Raw genomic sequence first — 20,787 nt, 5'->3', positions numbered from 1 at the left:
GCAGGAATGTGGTTCGGTGGCAGTTAATTATTTGTTTAAGTTTATTTTCAGTGCCTGGACACATAGGCAGGGCTTGAAAAGTATTTGTTAAATGAGAGAATAAGTAAATAAATAATATGTTACAGCTAAAGGACATAATCATTACTTAAATAGCACAGCTCTAGATACAGGAATGACTTGCTAAAAGAGTTAATGAAACATGTTTAAATATTGCTTTAGAATTAATATTTATTTCTACTGCAGGTAATTGTAGTTAGATAATTCATAGTCACTATTCTTTCTACATATTATCTTACATCAAAATGACAATTTGACTCTTTGGCAGTCATTTCATACTATAATGCAATTGGTATTAAACGATTTATTGTTTCATTTCTTGGTATCGCTTTGAATTAATAGAGACCTTCTGGAAAGCAGCCTTTCCTAAGAGTTCCTTTACTAGACAGAATCTTAGGCTTCAGCATTAATTTTGATTTTGTAATAATTTGTCAGGTACTCAGTGTTACTTGTATACCCCACTCCCCACTCCAAACCAGGAACATGTTTTCTGAGTAAACAAAAACTATAAAGAAGATATTGAGGAATATCCTAAAAATAGCACTTTGTGAACTTTTTCAATGACATAAGCGGTAAAGAGTCTGGTTACAAATCCTACATGTGTTCTATATAGTAATTTCCCCATGTCTCCCATGCAGAGAGATATGCATGTTTGCTTCCTATCTGCATAGTTACTTGAAAGCAATAAGACTGAATGGTTTTCAAAGAACTCAGTAAATAAAAGTTTTCTGAATCCAGACTATTCAAATCAGTCCAAATTACGGGCATTTACTGTAGTTACTGGACTCATGTAGCTTAATCAGTCCTTCATACAGATTGCTTTTTCATGTGGCAAACAGTTCTTAAATTAAGCAGTTTCATAACTTCAGATATTTTTGATTTTTAAAAAATTTTTGTTAAAGAATTTGAATTCAGTATTAAGTTTTCTCATACTGAAGAAAAGAGAAAGCAAATAAACTTAGAAAATTTTATAAGGGCAGACATTTATCTCAGATTAATTTGGACTTTCATTTGACATTTCAATCAAGTTAATTAGTAAAATGTCTCCAAGCTTAGTTAAAACAAGAGGAAAAAATGACCTTATGAAAGTAGCTCATGTTCTAAGAAAAGGTATAATAGAACGTTGCATACTATCCAGGAAATCCTTTGAGACCGCTAATATTGGTGTTCATAAACAGGTTCCTAAGAGATGTGTCACTGAAGCTTGTAAGAACTAACCTTGTGGCCACATCTTTTTACAGTATACAAATGGGTCTGTTCAGAAGAATTAACTACACTACATACAGGTGATAGGTCTGTGTTTTACCATAACACCATTTCTGTTTTCTCCCCCTACATGTGTGCATATCTCTTGATTTTATTTATTTATTTATTTATCTATTTATTTATCTATCTATCTATCTATCTATCTACCTACCCATATCTTTATTTTTTCTTTAGTTTTATCACTTTTTTTGAAATATTTTATTTGTTTTTAATGCATGTGTCTTAAAAAGCTAGAAGTTTATGTCCATCAAAATAGACCCATTTTGCCTTTTTTTCTGAGTCACGTAACTGGACTTAACATGCACATGCACATGCACACTCAGAACACACATCAGTAGTTCTGGAAAATGCTTACACAAAGCAGAACTACACTTAAGGCATCTGTTTAAAAAAAAATGCTTCTAAAAAATGCATAATGTCATAGATATCATCAACTATTTCAAATGTTACTAATGGTAAACAGTGCTTCAATTACTATTTTCTTTAAGAAAATGAAAAGGGCTAGGACTCCTATCTTCTGAAATAATGAAATGCCATTCCCACCTCTCTCTGGTGTCTGTGCCTGACCTCAATTTTTGCAGCAATTTTTGCAGCCATGAGAGATCGCTAACCCTCAAGTAATGGGTCAGTTTGCTAAGAACTTATTTGAATTGAAACTATTTACACTGACTTTTTGTCACCTTAGCATAGGTGAAAAGCAAAAACTACCAGTAGCTATCCAAACCAGAAGTATTGGTAATAAATCAGAAAAATAAATGACTCTGTTAATGAGCGAAGAGAAACTTCTACCAATGTAACAAAAATATCTCAAAGTATGATTAGGGTTTCTTTTGCTGCATGTTCCTACTTATTTGTAAATAGTGGCCTAACTGGGTTACCGGCCTGGAATAAATTAAAGCCTGCAGTGTTCATATTTGCATTGACTCTGCTTCTCTTGTTACTTGCTCAGCTTCATACCAATTTTGAGCCAAAACTGTGAACACAAGGATAATACTATGCATTGATGAATTATGCTGATTTCAAATGTTACCAAAAGGGCCAGGAATAACAGAGCAGGTGGAAGCATTCAGATTAAGCTGATAGGATAGATGAACCTGCATCTGGACCCGGGTTACATATTCAAGACTTGTCTGGGCTGGAACCAGGTATTCTGTCTCACTTCTCACAGAAAAACAAGACAAAGAGCTTGGGATTGTGTTTTGTCAGAGCCTATGTACCTCAGTGCAGTGGCTACAAACCCCTACAGCAGTTTTGAATAGTGTCAAATCAGCAGGTTTCAGAACTAGGCTAAGAACCAAGTCATACTACCAGCTGATTCAACAGATTTATATCTGAACTCCAACTGATATAAAAATCAGATTTAACCTCTTGTGAAGGAGTTTTTAGGATTTAGTAATAGCACCTTCTTCTAAAGGCGAGGGGGAAAAAAAGTACCTGGACATAGCTTTTGAAGTAGGCAATGAGTGTCAATGTTGCTGATAGTCAAAATCCAGCAACTTGAACTTGGCAGATAACTTTGTTGAGAAAGTGAGCACTGCTGAAAAAGGGTTTTGGCTGCTGAAGGAATTTCCTTTTTTTTTTTCTTTACACTTGATACACTTTGAAAACAGACCTAGAAAACCCTTGATTGAACCAAATAAACCCTGTATGTATCAGATTATTAGTCTCGTGTGTGACTTCTGGGTGCATTTTTGAGGGTAGCATCCATCTTAAGGTATTTTAAAATTAGGACTTTCTTGTGAATGTGGTAAAACTGGAATTTATAACAAGGTCACTAATAGAATGTATTTGCATGACTCATTTATCCTTTTATAGGATATGCATGGCCAGACACAAGGGTGTTATCTACAGCGTTTCTAAAATTACCTCTCTGGGACTTTCATCCAGTTTTAAGAAACTTCAAAGAAAGAGTAAATGAAACATATTTCTCCTGGGTGACTTTAAAAACAGGTACATGGTTTTTAAATGTAAGAAAGATAATCTCCTAGGGACCGTGTGTAGGAATCTGTACTTTAACAAGTATTTGAGGAGTCAATAAAGAAAAATAGGGAAAATCAAAGTTGCATGAAGACTTTAAACTTACTAAGTTCCAAAAGGATGGTCTATGTATTAGGAAAATATAAGAAAATGTTTCCTTATACATTCTCTGTTTTAATGGTAACTATAACTTGAAAATAAAGCAAACTAAACCTTTTTTCAATTTTGAGAAGCAATTTTAATTGACAATGGCTTCTTCCTTATAACAGCAAATTGTTCCCCCCTCCCAGTTAGTGGGTGACACAAAAAGCCTTGAGCCTAACATATAAACTTTCTACATATTAACTGAACATTTTCTGAGGCCTTAAAAATATACATAATTTTAAATTTATAACATAAAGAAAAGATAGCCTGTTGGTACTTTAACTCTTTAGGTGTAATACCATTCTCCCTTTGCATTACATTTTTTTATTGAGGTAGAATTGATGTAACATTATATTAGTTTCAGATGTACAATGTATTGATTTGACATTCGCATATGTCATAAATGATCAGCACAATAAATACAATCAATATCTTCCTTTGCATTTTGATGTTTATTTGCAGCTAGACAATCTGTCATCACCAGCATTGGCCCTACCTGTTATGGAGAGAATTAATTCATTGAACAAATTATAGAAGGATCCAGGCAAACTGCTTATTTTCTTTATCAAATTCAAGATCATATTTTATTTTCTTCTTAGTATGAAAGTTCTATTGCTTTCTGATTATATGAAGCTGGAGATAGAAGGCCACATAGAAAATAAACAATAAAAAAAATGAAGTTGATGATCAAAATTCAAGTTTAGCTTTATTTCAAAATGAGTTGGGTGTGTGCCTCAGGCTCTCAAGGATCTGAGAAATTCCTAATAAGGAACACCGAGACCTTCCAGTTCTCTTAGTCGTGGAGCAACTCTGAGAACTGAACACCTTGACAGATTGAAGTCAAGGAGAAAAGCTGCATTTGGCCCCACCTCTCCATCCTGGCAGAACATTAGACCCCTGGGGCACATTTCTTTCCAGAAATAATTCAATGTAGGAAAATGAGAATCAGGATATATAGAGTTACAAAATGGATACTGGTGAAAGTCAAGGCTGGGCTCTATCTGCAGGTTTTCCTCCTATGTAGACCCAAAGTTCATCTTCAAACGTTCATGACGTCAACTTTGCCATCCATATTGCTGGGGTGTAAGATCTAGACACATTCTTTTGTTCGCAACAAGAATTTTGGTATGCTTGGCCCTGGGAAGAGAGTTCATACATAGTCTGGGGTGTAAGATCTGGACACATTCTTTTGTTTGCAACAAGAATTTTGTATGCTTGGCCCTGGGAAGAGAGTTCATACATAGTCTGTTATTTTGTCTTTGCCTAAAACCCAGTTGAAACATTAGTGTTTGAAAGAGATGTTTTAAAAGATAGTTAAATATTCATTTCTCCAGCTTACCTCTCTAAGTTATAAGATGAGAAAACAATGTTCCTAGATTATTTTAGTTCTTTACAGACTCGCCTTCTAAAGTTTAAAATTATTGTTACACCTTCAGCTTTTATAGAGGTGAAATTAAAACCTTGAACACTTAACTCTCTATTTATTGTCCTTTTTATAAGAATCCCCATGATAAATTCTTTCTAGAATTTAGTCAAACAATTTTTTTTTAAAATTTAGATAGATATTAATACTAATTTTCTTGGGCAGAGAGAAATTAAATAAATCAATTTGGTTCTCTTTTGAAATTGGCTTCCAAATTCACTCACTATGCAGTTATAGTAACAAAACCATTTTGTTTCTGTTTCAATGGACTAGCTCTCTCTCCCTCTCCCTTTCCAGTCAGTTATTCATACTTAAGATCTATAGATTACCTGTTACAAAGTCATCTAGGCCTTTGAAAATTACAGGTCTCTGAACCGCATCCCAGAGATTCTGATACAGTAATTACTAAAAACAACATAGGAGTATATGTGTGCTTTATTCAAGCAAGCCTCATGGTTATGCACCTCTGAGTTTAAACTATTCTAAGTGGTTTTGATTGGTCTTTTCCTAGTGTTAGGGGAGTCAGATCTTTTTTTTTTTAATTGAACAATATGATTTGGGATAGTCACACAAACATACACAGTCTGTTTTTTCAAAGAGGTAAGATGATGAAGCAATAGGTAATCAGAGAGAAGGGATAAACATACAAGAAGAACTTTTACAATGGAAATGTGAAAACTCATACAGAAGGTGTTGCTTATCATTAAGGCCACATTAAGAAAAATACATACACAGAGAAACCAAGGAATTCTGCAAAGAGATCTTGCAAGCCTTTTGCAGAAAGGGATAAATCTTCAGACTTCTAGTTTCCAGGTACTTAAGGACAAGATCCAAAATTATTTGTAGGGTTTTTTTTTTTTTTTTCTTTAAAGCTTTTTCATGCACAAGGTTTTGTTTGGGTTGTAAGTTAATTGCAGGGGTTTGATTACTAGATAGTTTCTAACTTGCCTCTGCAAATAGTTTCTACAAACACAAAAACCAGAGTATAGCTGATTTATAATGAACACCACTGGTAGAAATCTGAGACATCTATAGGACAGTATATTTTTTCTAGCTATTGATTCTGCCCAGTGTGAACACAATCTAAAACTATAGAAAGTTAGCATATAATTCACTTGGCAAAATAAAATTTAAAATTTAGTTAATTTTTAAGCAAACTTTAAAAATAATCCAAAACGTTGTTTTAAAGAAATTATGAATTCTTTATAGCATACTTAAAAGTATAAAAGAGGGAATACAGACTAAATATATATTTTAAAAATGTGTAAATGCAATTCGATATATTCTTTATCAAACTAAACTTTCCTTTTTGTAGAATTCACATAGCAAAATATCTCACATTTTCATAAGAATTATGTAAAAACAAATAATACTGACTTGTGGTTAAAACTTGCCAAATAGGCTTGAAATGCATACAAAATAAACAAAGATGAGTTAATTGGTTTTTTAAATCTCTATTTAGACTCTTGAAAAATATGACAGATGAGCACAAAATTCAATTCTCTTTGGCTATAACAAACAGAAATAATCAAAATGGTAAAAACATAGTAATAATTATAACTTAAAACACTCCAATGGCACTGAAAATTATAATGAACACCACTGGTAGAAATCTGAGACATCTATAGGACAGGTGCCACCAATAGGCCACAAAATTCAAGAAATATCTGCTTTAGACAGTGCAAGTAAAACCAGGTAGAACGAAGATATTTAGAAGCAACTCGCAACTCACTGTCTTAAGAAGGTAATACAGCCTCACAAGCAAACAGCAGACAGGAGAGGAGAAGCCCAATTAAGTTTCTTATTTTTAAGAAGCAAAGGTCAGAAAGCCCTGAGAGGAATTCCTATCACTGTTATAAATCAGAATCAGTTGAGTGAGGAAATTCTCAGGCAAGCCTAGCTATGCCTAAGGAAAGATGCTCTTTGTGGTTTGGTCAATGGATTTTATGATTAAATGAAGTCATTTCCTAAAACAGAAAGAGCTAAAACCTATAATCAGAGAATATTTAGAAAATAACAATAATGAGAAATGTTTCACATAAAAATGTTGAGATGCAGCCAAAATTAATCTCAGAAAAGAAATACTAACTTTCACTATTTTCCTGGTTAAACAAGAAGGAATAAAAATAAATTAGCTAAATATCCAACTCAATAAATTAGGACTAGAACAAGAAAATAAACACAGGACAGGATAAGCAAGAGAAATAAATAGCAGCTAATATTTGAATTTACTCTTCCAGTTTCTTTGTATGTAGGATTTCACTTAATCTTCCCTACCATTCAATGAAATAGATACTACACAGATGAGAAACTGAGATACAGGAAGTTAAATTTTAAAAATGCAAAAGTGGTGTAATTGATAAATAAAAATTCTTAATTAGCAAAAATAAATACAGAAATAGAAACCATAGATAACCCATTATTAAGAATGTGAAAGATGATATGATTGCAGATATAAAGATATTCATAAAGTTTAAAAAGATATTATGTTTAGCTCTCATCTTAAAAATATCAAAGATTGATGAACTCTCTAATAAAATATAAATCACCAAATTTGGCTCAAGAAAAGGTAAAAAATGAGAAGATCAAGAAATTTTAAATATTGTCAGTAAATTCTTCAAAATATTATCACAGTCCTGGATGGGTTTTAAGGATGGGTGAAGAATCAACTTTTACATAGTCTAAACTTCCTTCAAATTTTAAAGAATAAATCATTTTCAGGCTATGATTGTTGCATTTCTAAGCCAACATGGGACTGTATATATATATATAATATATTTACATATTTATATGTAATATGTGTTTATATATTACATGTAAATAATATATATATTCTTTATCCAGGTTCTACATTAAATGGTAATAAAGGAATGAAGAAGGCATATACCTAAAACTACACATTAAATGTAAGAAAGCTAAAAGCAGATGAGAAATTTCAACACATTTCTAGAAGAATAAAGGTGATTATGTATTAACTAGTGAGACAAAGCTCAGTAAAACTGGCCTGAGGCAGCTGGTTCAAGGGAAGAGGCTGACCTGCCTAGAAGAACAGAGAGAGTACAAGTCACGGTTGGCAGGGCAAAGGGCGGTAGGCACAAGTGAGTTATTTATAGCCAGATTAATTGAAATATAAAACATATGTACAAATTGATTCCCCTACAGCTTTCCTCCATTCCCATCACCTGTACACACAGAAGAGTTGGGAATCAAGAATTACTATAACTAAAGTTTCTGAAAGAAAGAATGAGAGGAGAAAAAGAAAAAAAGAGAGAGAGGCGGAGAGAGAGGGAGGGAGAATGGAAAGGAAGGAGGAAGAGAATATGCTAGCACAACTCTCTGGGGAGAAATAGGGCAGGTAGGACAGATATTTTTGCCCTAAAGCCCTCTTTGTTCTAGCACTTGGCGATCATCCAAGTTAGTGAAACAAGCCCTTCCTGCCCAAGCTGACAACTTATCCAGATACATTAGGCCTCAGTCAGCCTCTCTGTCGCTTTATTCCTAAAATATGAATGGATAATCCACAATCATCAGATATTTGAGGAAAGTCAACAACATGAAAGAGAAAGACCAAGAGACACAAACTGAAAAATTACTAAAGAGGCCAGAACAGCAGTTTGGAGAACAGGAAAAAAAAATAAACGTTTATCAAACAGGATAAAAAAAGATAAGCAAATAATCATAATACAATATAATACAGCTATAGTAGATATTCATTTATTCATAGAACAACTTACTGAGCTCCTACTATGTGTCAGACACCAGTCTAGGTATTGGGCATGCAGTGGTCCCCAGGACCCTGCTGTCATGGGCCTTCACACGCACAGAATAAATAACGAAAGCAAAAGAAGTAATGGTAACAATAGGTGAATCTGGGTAGAAGGTATATAAATGTTCTTTCTACAAATGCTGTTCTTGTAACTATTCTGTAACTTTGGATTTTGTTGTTGTTGTTGTTGTTGTTGTTGCTGTTACAAATAAAAAGTTAATTTTTTAAAAAAATTGTTTTCCATGCAAGTTTCTCAGGAAGGAACCAGAATATGTGGTCCCCCAAAATTAAAAGTAAACTAAAAAAAAAATAAAGGCGTGGGATACAAGAAACTGGAGCTACATTACAGGAGAGAGGCAAAGGAAATAAGATATACAGAGAATAGAGAGGGAGGAGGTCGGAAATTTCAGGAAAAGATTTCCTTCAAGAAGTTGAAACCCATGGAATGCTTTGTACATCTGAATCTATTGAAAGAGAATTTAGAAAACATGGGTAATTTGGGTTTTAATTAGTAAGTACATAGAAAATTAAGTAAACAAAGAAACTTGGCATCATTAATAACCACAGAAAAATAGTGTTTGAGAAAGAGTAAGTAATCTTAATTTTCTATATGGTTCTGATGTGGTAAGTGTTTACATAGAAAAATAGAGTTAAATGAGCATTCATCTCACAATATTGAGAAGATCGGGGGGCATATTTTATGGAGTAAGAGCAAGGGGATGAATAGGACCTCAATCTTTTTTATCCTTTGTGTAAAGTAAAACTGAAAAAATTATAAAACAGCAAAGAGTGAAGTTATTTAGAGGTTTTTGATGGAAACTGAAGAATCAGCCAAGAGAGCCAAGAGAGAATCAAAAGCAATGGCTTCCAAAAGGGGAAATTAAGGAGAAAACAGTAAACTGTTAGTTTTCATAAAAAGCATTTTAAACTAATTGACTCTAAACTTTGTGCATGTATAACTTGAACAAAAATAAAAATAAAATTAATGAAAATACAGAGACTAGGATGTAGAGAGAAGAGACGAGGAAATGCAGGATGCGTGCCAATATCCTTGGTATAAGGTTAGAGGCCCTGAGATGCTGTCTATGGCTAACAGGACAAGAGACAAGAAGTCCATGGTTTAAAGATGCATGTTCTCCAGAACAAGACAAATGCCACAACATACTGGAAAGAGAAGGTACAGGAAGATGGAAGATCATACACCAGGCAAAGTCCTCAACAAGTCAATAGATAATATCTCAGTCAATAAATAAAGGAGTATTATTCAGGAATATGGAAGAAATTTTGAGAAACTCTGAAACAGAAATGGACAAAAGGGTTTGCCTCCAGGAAACAAGACTCAAAGAGAAGAGGAATGGAAAAAGAGAAAGGTGAATTTTAGTAAAAGCCCTTCCTTACAAATGACATTTGTGTATGTACACTTTATTACTTTGATAAAAGTGCGATTTTTTAAAAACCTATTTTAAAAGCACTAAATAAGATTGTGTTTTACAATACATTTCCGAAGCTATAATAACCCTGATATTGATAAAGACAGAATAATATTTAAATTAGCAACCAATATACTTATGAATACAGATGAGACAGTCCTAAATAAAATGCAATACTGCTAAATTATATACTCAAAATAGTATTTTAAAAATTAATATAGTGTGACCAAGCACGGTTTCTTCTTGAAATGCATGGTTGATGTAATATTTGAGAATATAACACAATTTATCAAAAAAAGAGGCCAAAAGAGAAAAAAGAACAGATCTTGTGCAAAATGATATTTGATAATATTAAATAGCTTTCTTACTAAACAAAATGGCCTCTTAGGATAATAGAGCAACTCCAACATCCCCTGGCTCAGGTTAATCACGTGCCCCTACATTGGTTTATTCCAAAAATACAATGGACTGTAGTACCATTCTATGGTGGTGATTTATCACTAAACAGAACACACTTGTGGAACTTACCTTCTAGTGAGGAAGGTGGCAAAGAAATATATATATCTTCAAAAAGAGTTTATTCTTAATAATAATAATAAAACAACAACAACATCATTTTTGTCCATGCTTCTGCCTTCTTTCTGCCTCAGATGTCTCTCACTTGTATCTCCCAAAGTGTGCTTAATGTCAGCTTTCCACTGCTTTAAAGCCACCTATGCTGTCCTTCCTGACCCAATTCCCCCCATTACCATACTCTGCTCAATATGGATATAGGTGCACTGACCCGCATTGTCTAGAGTCCATTCACCATGACCACTCACCTCTGCATGGGCATTGCTTTGCTGTCGCCTGCAGTCACCCTGTTCCTGAGAGGTTGCAGAAAGGATGGCACCTTCTCCTCATTAATTTCCTTAACTTATAATATTTGCAGATAATACTTTTGTTGTATGAAAAAACCTAAGAAAATCAAGCAAAAACTATTAGAATTCTTTGGAAAGTTCAGCAATGTGGATAATTTAAAAAGTCAATATTCATAATCAATAGGTTTTCTTATGCTAGTAACAAATCATTAAAAAAATTTCATAGCCATAATCATTACAAAAGACATTGGAATAAAGTCAATAATAAATATGCAGGATATGTGGATTTTACTGAGGTGAAATATTCATAAAGAACTTGCCGAGGACTGAGTTGCTCTCTCTCTCTCTACACATATACATATCTACTGTGTATATGTATATATACTATATATGTGTGTATATATATACACACAAATGATGTCTAAACAATGATTTGACTTACAATTATTTGACTTTATGATGGTGGGAAAGTGCTATACATACATTAGAAACTTTTGAATTTTTATCATATCACAATATTCAATATGATACTCTCTCGTGATGTTGGGCAGTGGCAGCGAGATGATTTTGTCCAACCATAGGCTAATGTTAGTGTTGTGAGCACATTTAAAGTAGGCTAGGCTAAACTATGATGTTCGGTAGGTTAGGTGTATGAAATGCATTTTTGGCTTATTATATTTTCAACTTATGGTGGGCTTATCGGGACATAAAGTTGAAGAGCATCTGTGCTTATAGCTTACATTAATTAGGTAATTAGTTAATTAGTAATTTAAACTGTGTAACTGGCAAAAGAAAATATCAACAGATCAGTGCCATGGAATAAAAAATCCAGGAGGGGACCTGACTCCTGACTTGTTAGGAGGTACTTTTACTTAGGGATGTAGAAATAGTTTGTTGATAAGCCAGGGTATTGGTTGGATCCTCTGGGAAGCAAACACTAAAATGGTTTATAAGTGCAAAAGTTTACTGAGGAGTAACACTTGGAAAGGAAAAAGAGAGACAGCAGGATTGGGCGGGGGGAGCTCTCAGACTAAGGAGCACACCTGACTGAAGTCTCTGACAGTCCAAAGGAGAGTGATGGAGCATAGAATGCTCAATAGAGGAGTCCCTCATTCAGTGGAAAAAGCCAACTCTACAGCTGCCTTGCTTGGTCAATGGCCAGGGGCCAGCCCAAGAAGAGAGTGACCTTTGCTTGAAAGCTGAGGTGGACACTGAAGAAGCTAACAGCTAGAGGCTGGCAGTTAAACATGCCCCGCACGGCTGAGCAGCAAGTCTACTCTTGAAGGGGGACACTAACAATGTGTCTCTTTATCTATCGCAACCAGTGAAAAGAAAAGTTGCATTTCTACCTCACTCCATAGGCTAAAATCAATTCCAAAGAGATTAAAGCATTTAATGTAAAATATGGAAAAATAAAAGAAACAATAACTGTTTTTCAAGAGTTATATGATCTTCTTCTGGGAAAAGGTATAATACATACTGACACACACACACACATAAATAAAAAGGAAAAAATATCTACATAAAAACTACAACCCCATATGTCTTAAAACAACATAAAGAAAATTTAAAGGCAAACGATAAGTTTAACAAAATAATTGAAATAAAGATAGTGATTTATTTCGCATAAAGCATTATTAAAACTCAGTAAAACAAACAAACAAAAAGGTAAACACTCCAATAAAAATGGCTAAAAGCATGAATATGTTGTTGTGAAAGCAGACAACCAAAGGTGTTCCACACGGAAAAATAATAAACATTATCATAATAAAAGAATGAAAGTTAGACTAAAAAGGAATCTTTTTCCTACCAGATTGGCATAATAATACACAGAGTTGGTAAAATGGCAAAAATGAAAACTTACATATCATTTAAAACTTGGGGTTTTTGGTGCTAATGTGCCTAAACTGAAATTGCACTTTTTGTTTATAACAGTATGCTTGTGAAAATAGAGTCATGATAATGGTTTTTGGAGTGAGAGTTGATATATCATTGACAAAAACATTTTTTAAATAAAAAGTAATTATAAAAGTTATCATAATAATAAATAATATATAGTTTGAAAAATAAATAAACCTGAAATTTTATTAGGTAGAACTGGTGCTGACATAAAGGAAAAAGAATGAAAGAAGCAGAGTTCAGTGAACTTTTAAGAAGACCAAGTGGAGGTCTGGCCTTTATTCTGGAACTAGAAAGTTTCCTGGAATAAGTTTCTCTGGAGCTTGGTTCTCTCAACTGTCACTGCCTAATGTCCTGTTGTCCCATAGTCTCTACTTTTGTTCTTGTCTTCCCACCAAATCATACTTCATATCACTGCTAAAATGATCTCTCTGCTTTCTCCAAAAAAGAAACTTCCTCAGGAAATAGCTTCTTTGTGTCTTTCTAGCTTCACCCTCTTGCCATAGAGAACTACAAAGAAAGAGAGACACTAGTTTCATTAATGCACAAGAAACTCCCACTCTTTCATGATTTTGCTCATGATGTTTGCTCCCTGGAATTTCCATGTTACCAATCTACTAAATTCCTACTTAGTTTTCAAAATGCAGATCAACTATCACTATCATCTCTGCTTTGGAATCTTCCTAGATATTCTATGGGTTTTCACTGGGGGTTGCATTATTCTGTTTCACTAAACTGCCCAACTTCAGTTATATGCTTGCAATTGAGAGACAGAGACAGATAGAGACAGAGATAGAGACAGAGAGACAGAGACAGAGAGAGACAAAGAGAGACAGAAAGAGGGACACAGAGAGATACAGAGAGATACCGAGAGAGAGACAGTCAGAGATAGACAGAAAGAGACAAAGGGAGAGAAAATTTAAATAGCGCAGCTCAACCAACCACCTTTTAATCCAGATTACTTGGGTATAAGCACCTCAGCGACAATGACATGGAAGATTTGAATCTGCTCTACTTGGTAGATTTCAGCTCCTATGTGTCCCTCACAGGGTGGGTATCCTGCATTGCTGAATGTAACGTAACTTCTATAACGTAAATGTATATCATAAAACCCAGTAACTGATGCAAGTGAACAACTTCATTTGATACCCAACTGAAAACCAACAATGTTTTCTAAATGCTTGAAGAAAAGCAGGCTGGTTTAAATTCATTGAAAAATAGTATGTAAGTCTCCAACCTGACACCATCTTTAGGGAGTTTCAAGGATAATTTTGACAACACAAATTTTTTTTGTCTTAAGGATTCGCTTTATATTCTAACCCCACATAAAATGTGACTTTTCTTTACTGATTTTATAGTTTTGTTCCCTCATACTGCAAGTTTTTACTCATAAGGTTATGAACTCATTAAGGAATGTGTGCAGAATATACCAGGTATTCAATTAATGTTTGTAAAATGAACAAATTATGTGACCAATGATCTTAAGGATCAGTCCTTTGCTTATAAACAACTTCCAAATCTGACAAGTATAAATGTCGAGATATGAAATAATACCAAGCAATGTTCTTTAGGAAGTTCACAGATAACAGAAGCTTTCAAAAGATATGCCACCAAGATTGACATGATGTCACATTTTTAGGCCATAGTTAAAATATTGAGAATATGTGATGGTTTGGGCCTTCTTCAATCCAATCAGATCAAATATTCACCTATTTTCCTGGCTCTTAGATCAAGTTTTACAGAAAATATATTTGCTTAGTTCTGTTAAGCTGTTTATGTATGATAACAATGATCTTCCAAAGCATTTAACATATTATCTAATGAAAAGTTTATTTGCAACTTTACTGACAAATCTATGTATATGGCAGTATTAGTGTTTGGGATTTTTCAAGGAAAAAAACTAAAATTTCATTTATTTTATACTTGTTTTATATATGTAACAGCAAATCCAGCTGTGATTTATGACTACATTTATGTATGATAAAGCACCTTTAAAATATACACATGTACTACATACAAAGGTGTTTATAATGCTACAAAAATAATCATAAAATTAGGTTAAAAAAGAACAATTCGATTCACAAAGAAATGTGAGATGAAACTTATTTCTAGACAAGTAATAGTTACCTCTTAGGATTATTCTGAGGGTTTAGTTAACTAATGTTTGTATATAATATCTCAATAATGGCTTAGAATGCTAAGTAATATAATCAAATATGTTGAACATTTTATTAACATTATTAGCATTAAAAAAAAACTATTCTCTGCTATACAGATGTGGAGAGGACTTAAGGTTTGAGCTATTGTTTTTACTGATGTCAATAAAATAGTTATTTGCTTTCTGTCTAACAAGATTTAGAGATGTTCACACATTTGATACTTTAAATGCAAAATTACATGTTAGCTTTTATAATGTTTCTTTTAATATAGGAGAAAGAGGTATGTATTCCAAAAGTCCTGTTTATTTGTTCTATTTAAACGTCATTAAAATATTCATGTCTTATTATATCACTATTTAGTCAAAATTCTTGTAGGTAATATCATGAACATTAAGTTGAAGTAAAGTTAGCAACGCATGTATACCTCTTCTAGAATATCAGATGTGTATTATAAACAACAAGGAAAAAAGTCAGACACAGAAGATAGTGTTGAACTGTGAGGGAGGCACATTTCCAACAGAGAAAACTGATGTGGAAGAAAAGCCTGAGTGTTATTCTTGTCGGGGGACGCTGTAGTCCAAATTGAGGGGTTCTCCTGCTTAGGGCCATAAGAGTGACTCCTATACCCGAAACGTAAATGCTGGCATTCCTTGTACTTCACCCTGACCTGCTCTGCCCTTTTACACACATTCTCCAGGTTATTAAATCACTGGGTAATCTCAGTTGTTCAAAGAATTACTTATAAAGTTCTTTTAAAGATATTCTTTATTCTCGGAATAGTAGAAATGGTATCTTGTTACCTTGTTCTTGTATAGTGAAAGAATACCACTTCTCTGAAACTTCCCAGAACAAGACAAATTTACTTTTTTATTTTTGTTTCTGAGAAAGCTGATAATTTAATGAAAAAAAAAGAAAATCACTAATTTAATCTCTAGAAGGATGTTTCTCTACTATTTGTGTGGTGTAAATTCTTCTCAGAGCTTATATAGAGGTCATTGGCTCCTGTGACTATTGAGAACCAGGACCGTGTAAGTGGGAGTGGGAGGAAGGTCATTTTAAAGTGGATGGCAGGGGCTGGTGCCCACAGGTGTGAGATGGCACAGCTTTTCTTCCTATTTTTTTAAAAAGTTTCTCCCTTGGAGATAAAAATGCTATTTTTATTCAGACACTAAACAAACTAAACCAATAAATTATACTAAATATACAGGTATTTTTAAGCACTATCATAATTTCATATGAATTACTATAAACCTAAAACATTATAATGTGATCTTACAACAGGAGAACCAGATAGAGTGTGTGTGTGTGTGTGTGTGTGTGTGTGTGTGTGTGTGTGTGGGGAGAGAAAACATTATTATAATGAAGAGGGAAGAAAGCAAACATAATTCTCATAATTTCTAAAACTATGAATTTAATGACAACTCTATTTCTCTCTTTTGGATATTGACCCAATAAACAAGATATTAACTGAAAGAAGAAAATTTCCAGCTTCCTCTCTAAAGTACCTCGTTCTAATTGCTACTCATTATAAAGAATGATTCCTGTTTCTTCTGTTGTTAACACACTAAAAAAAGAATTCTCCAATGACTAGCTTATTTATCTGTGTACCAACTCAATCATAATGCCATATCTTTCATATTTACAAAAACCGGACAAAATTGAAACTCTTTAAAGGCATTTAGAAGCATCTAAAAGCAGACAAAAGAGTTTACTCTTATGAAACTGCTACTGCAACAGGTAAGAATTGTGTCTGTGACCTTTTTTCTCTGAAAGGTGTTCTCCACGGAAAACTACAACCTTACTATATCAAAGTGGCAAAGAATAAAGTTCAGGCAAAGACTTCATAGATATGACAAAGAAAGCAGGAACTGTAAAATATTTAATACATTGGACTTCATTAGCACTTTAGCACATGAAATGAATACTTTAGCACATGAAAAAGTGTTTCACCAGGAAAATACAAATTAAAATACAGTTAAATACCACTACACGCCCGCAAGAATAACTAAATTAAAAAAGATCTGCAATGCCAAATGTTTCCATGGATTTGGAAAAACAGGAACTCTCATACACTTTTCTTAGGAATGCAAAATGGTATAGCTACTTTGGAAAACAATTTGAGAGTTTCTGATAAAGTTAAAAATAAACTTACCTTATGACCCACCAATTCAACTCCTAGGTATTTACCCAAGAGAAACACATATGTATAATGTCTATCGAATACTCATAGTAGCTTTCTTCATATTATCCAAAAAGTAGGAAAAACCCAGATGTCCATCCACAGTTCAATGGAGAGACAAATTGCAGGGCTCTACATGATTGGATACTCTTCAGCAATAGAAAAGAAGAAATTACAGAAAAATGCCATATGATTGAAATTCAAAATCATGCTGAGTGATTTTGAAAGAAGTCACACATAAAAGAGTAAATAGTGTGTCATTCCATTTATATGAAGTTCTAGAAAATGCAAACTAATTTATACAGAGAAAGTAAATCACTGGAAGCCTGGCACCCAGGGGTAGGATGGAGTGACACTGACCACCAAGGTTCATGAGAGAGATTCTAGAGTGATGGAAATCTGTATCTTGGCTGTAGTGATGGTTAGTTACATGGTTACCTTTGTCAAAACTTATTGAATTATATACTGAAAATGGGTTCAGTTTATTGTATGTAAATTATACCTCAACGGAGTTTCTTTGTAAAACAGAAAGAGAAGAGGTGGGAAACATAAAACTCAGAACTATTCTAAATGCATAGAATGTATTTTCTAAAAAATAGATCAACAGATTCTTCTCAAACCTCCCAATGAATACTTTATGCGATCTCATGAGCTGGGATTCAGGGCCCAGGACATAACTTTCAGAGCCACATCCATAAAATTACCTCTGCCTATCACCCTGCTTGGGGCTTGGTTGACAAAAGTCAGGTGAAAATTTTGTCTGCTCCTAGCCAGGAGAGTATGTACTTTATTGTCTCCCCTTAGATGTAAAAGGCTTAGACTTTGGGTTAAATATAGGAATCCTGATTTTGTCCCCAGACTTAAGCTTTCCCCAGCCTAGCTTTACCATTTAAAAAAATAAATATATAGTGTTGGTGCTTAACCGAAGCTCAAGCTGTTTAAAAGTCATGGGGTGTGATGGTGAATTTTATATCAACTTGACTGGACCACGAAGTGACAGATATTTAGTTAAACATTATTCTGGATGTTTCTGTGAGGCTGTTTCTGGATGGGATTGACATTTGAATCCATAGAGTGAGTAAAGCAGATTGTCCTCAGCAATGTCCCTTAATGTCCTGAATAAAACAAAAGGCTGAATAAGGGAGAATTCTTTCTCCCTCTCTTCCTGTCTTTGAGCATGAACATTTGTCTTCTCCTGCCTTGGGATCTGGAGTGGTACTAGAACTTATACCATTAGCTCTCTTGCTTCTCAGGCCTTTGGACCTGAACTGGAATATTAGTTCTCCTGAATCTCCAGAGCTTGCTGACTGCAGATCTTGGACTTCTCAGTCTCTATACCATATTAGCTAATTCCTTATAATAAATCCACACACATATACATGTATATGTAATATACATATATGTTATCTTTATTATCTTCATACATGTGTATACATTTTAGATATATGTAAATATTAATTATTTATTAATATAATTATACATAAATTATGTTACATATATACATATAACATATGTATGTGTATATATATATGTATTTCTGTATATATATATGTAATTATATATATACAGAATTATTTCTTTTTTCTCTAGAGAACCTTGAGTAATACACAGAGCAAAGCAGTATAGCCAGTCCTTCCAGAGAGGCTTGAAAAGCCTATTAACACATCACACATCACACAAATTAAAAATTTGTGGCTAAAATGCTCTTAGGCTTCTATCCACATGAATTTTTCATATTATCATTCAATATTCTTTTGTGCAAACAGTGAAAAAATAAAACCTTGAATAATATGAACAGAAAGAAATTTGGAGCCCAAAAACCAAAATAAAAAGTTACATTGGTAATAAGTCATATAGTAGGGATAATTTTTAATTTGGGAATATAAGTATTTTGGATGAGGCAGTTTTGTCCTAATCAGAGTTCCATAAAAATAATTTCAGTCACAATTTTAGGTTCCACAATACCGTTAAACTGGCTGATGTTTTCCCCCATCCATCTATTTCACAAAGACTATGTGAGGTAAATTTCCCCATCTCAAATAATTTTGCATATTGTTCCCATTCTCCCTTTATGGGTGATCTTACCCTGTAATAGGCTCCAGAAAAGAAGTGAGAGTCAAAACAAAATACATCATGAATTGTCCTTCCAAAAGAGTAAACATAAGTTTGAGATCATATGAATATCTAACTCAAAATGTGTAAAATAAATCAGAAAGCCTTTGTATTGGTCTAATCTGTTCTAAGAGCACATTACCGTACGTAAAAACATTACACAACTTTAATACAGACATATTTTACACTTTCAAAACACCCTAGGTAATACATTCTTATATCATATTTAAATCAAGTATGAATTTTACTAAGCATTGTAAGCAATTTCTCTTTTCTTCAACATACCCTTTCTACAGGGCATTAGGACCAATAACATTTCTGATGACTGACAGACAATTGTGAAGGGACTGTGTGTTAAGATGTGGGCCTCTGAAGGACCCTCTTAGGCTTTAAGTCTCTTCTGTTAGCATTCATGGAACTGCATAATAGTTCCTTCTAAAGTTCCTTCTTGGTGGCCAAGGTGACTGTTTTTTATTGGTAAATTCAGAAATAGTAATAAAATAGAAGATTTGAAAATCCTCAAAGAGAACTAGAATGAACAGTCTACCCGATTCAACCACTGTTTGCAAATATTTATTTTTTCATCTCTAAACCTCAGAGTGTGTTTGATTTGAAGCACTAAAGCAGCAATTGCTCTGAGCCACAGAAAATTTTTATGCTGAATAAACCACCTCATAAGCTGAAGCTTAAACATTTAGTGTGGATGCTTTTACACAGCATTCCCCTTGTGAAGCATCTGGAATTCTGGTTTTCAATTGACTTGTCATGTCACTTTAGAAAACTTCCTAGGACCTTAAGGAATGTAGGTCTTACATTTAAAGGTGTGGTTCTTAATGATTCAAAGAGTATCACTTGTATTTCCCTAGGACGAAACCTGAGTATTTGTTCCATGCTGATCTAATTTTAAAAGAGGATATAGAATGCTGGTACATACTGGATATCCATGTACCTTCAGACATAAAAGGCAAGGAAAAACCTGTACTATTCTCTCTACCTTATTTCTCCAAATTATGGTTTTTGTTTTTTTAAGAAAGCCTATTTTACTCTACTCGTCTTATCCTCCTCTACAAATTAAAGAATAAGAAGATATTTCCATTTACACATTAGAATCAACTGAATCTATATAATAACTTTAATTTATTGAAAAATGCAACTTTTATATAGACAACATTCATAGTACATAGCTGAATCAAAGAGCTGTGGTGACTTCAGAACATTTCTTCTCTTAACTTTAAACGTTATGACTTCATCTTGCACCCATCTCCACAGCATTTTATGAATTCTGTTGATGTTCACCTTTGTGACAACTGGCATGTTTCACATGAGTCCACTGAAACTGGATCAAGAGCTCAAATGATCAAATGATCAAAACGTCATCAACACTGTCAGCCATCTGTCGGCAGGTAGCAAGTTATCAGTGACATATTCAGATCAGGTCTAAGGAATCAACAGCTATACTAGGCATTACAGAATTAACGTAATCAAAGGCATATGTTCACATGTCTTTACATAACC

The 20,787-nt window shown here is 33.7% G+C and overlaps 1 long non-coding RNA gene across 1 annotated transcript in view; it reads right to left on the bottom strand.

Moving 5' to 3' along the window:
- Nucleotides 1–3,584: 3,584 nt before the first annotated feature.
- The window catches only part of LOC107196757, an 87,776-nt gene continuing 70,573 nt past the window's right edge, over nucleotides 3,585–20,787 (bottom strand). The window contains exons 2-3 of the long non-coding RNA XR_001518190.2: nucleotides 10,885–11,020; nucleotides 3,585–4,581 (exon numbers count right to left, since the gene is read on the bottom strand). This is a non-coding gene — a long non-coding RNA (uncharacterized LOC107196757). The remainder of the gene's footprint in view (nucleotides 4,582–10,884; nucleotides 11,021–20,787) is intronic.

This window comes from Pteropus alecto, unplaced genomic scaffold (assembly GCF_000325575.1).
Source record: "Pteropus alecto unplaced genomic scaffold, ASM32557v1 scaffold7, whole genome shotgun sequence".
In the NCBI taxonomy this organism is placed as follows: domain Eukaryota; kingdom Metazoa; phylum Chordata; class Mammalia; order Chiroptera; family Pteropodidae; genus Pteropus; species Pteropus alecto.
This window is presented reverse-complemented; position numbering and strand designations above follow the sequence as displayed.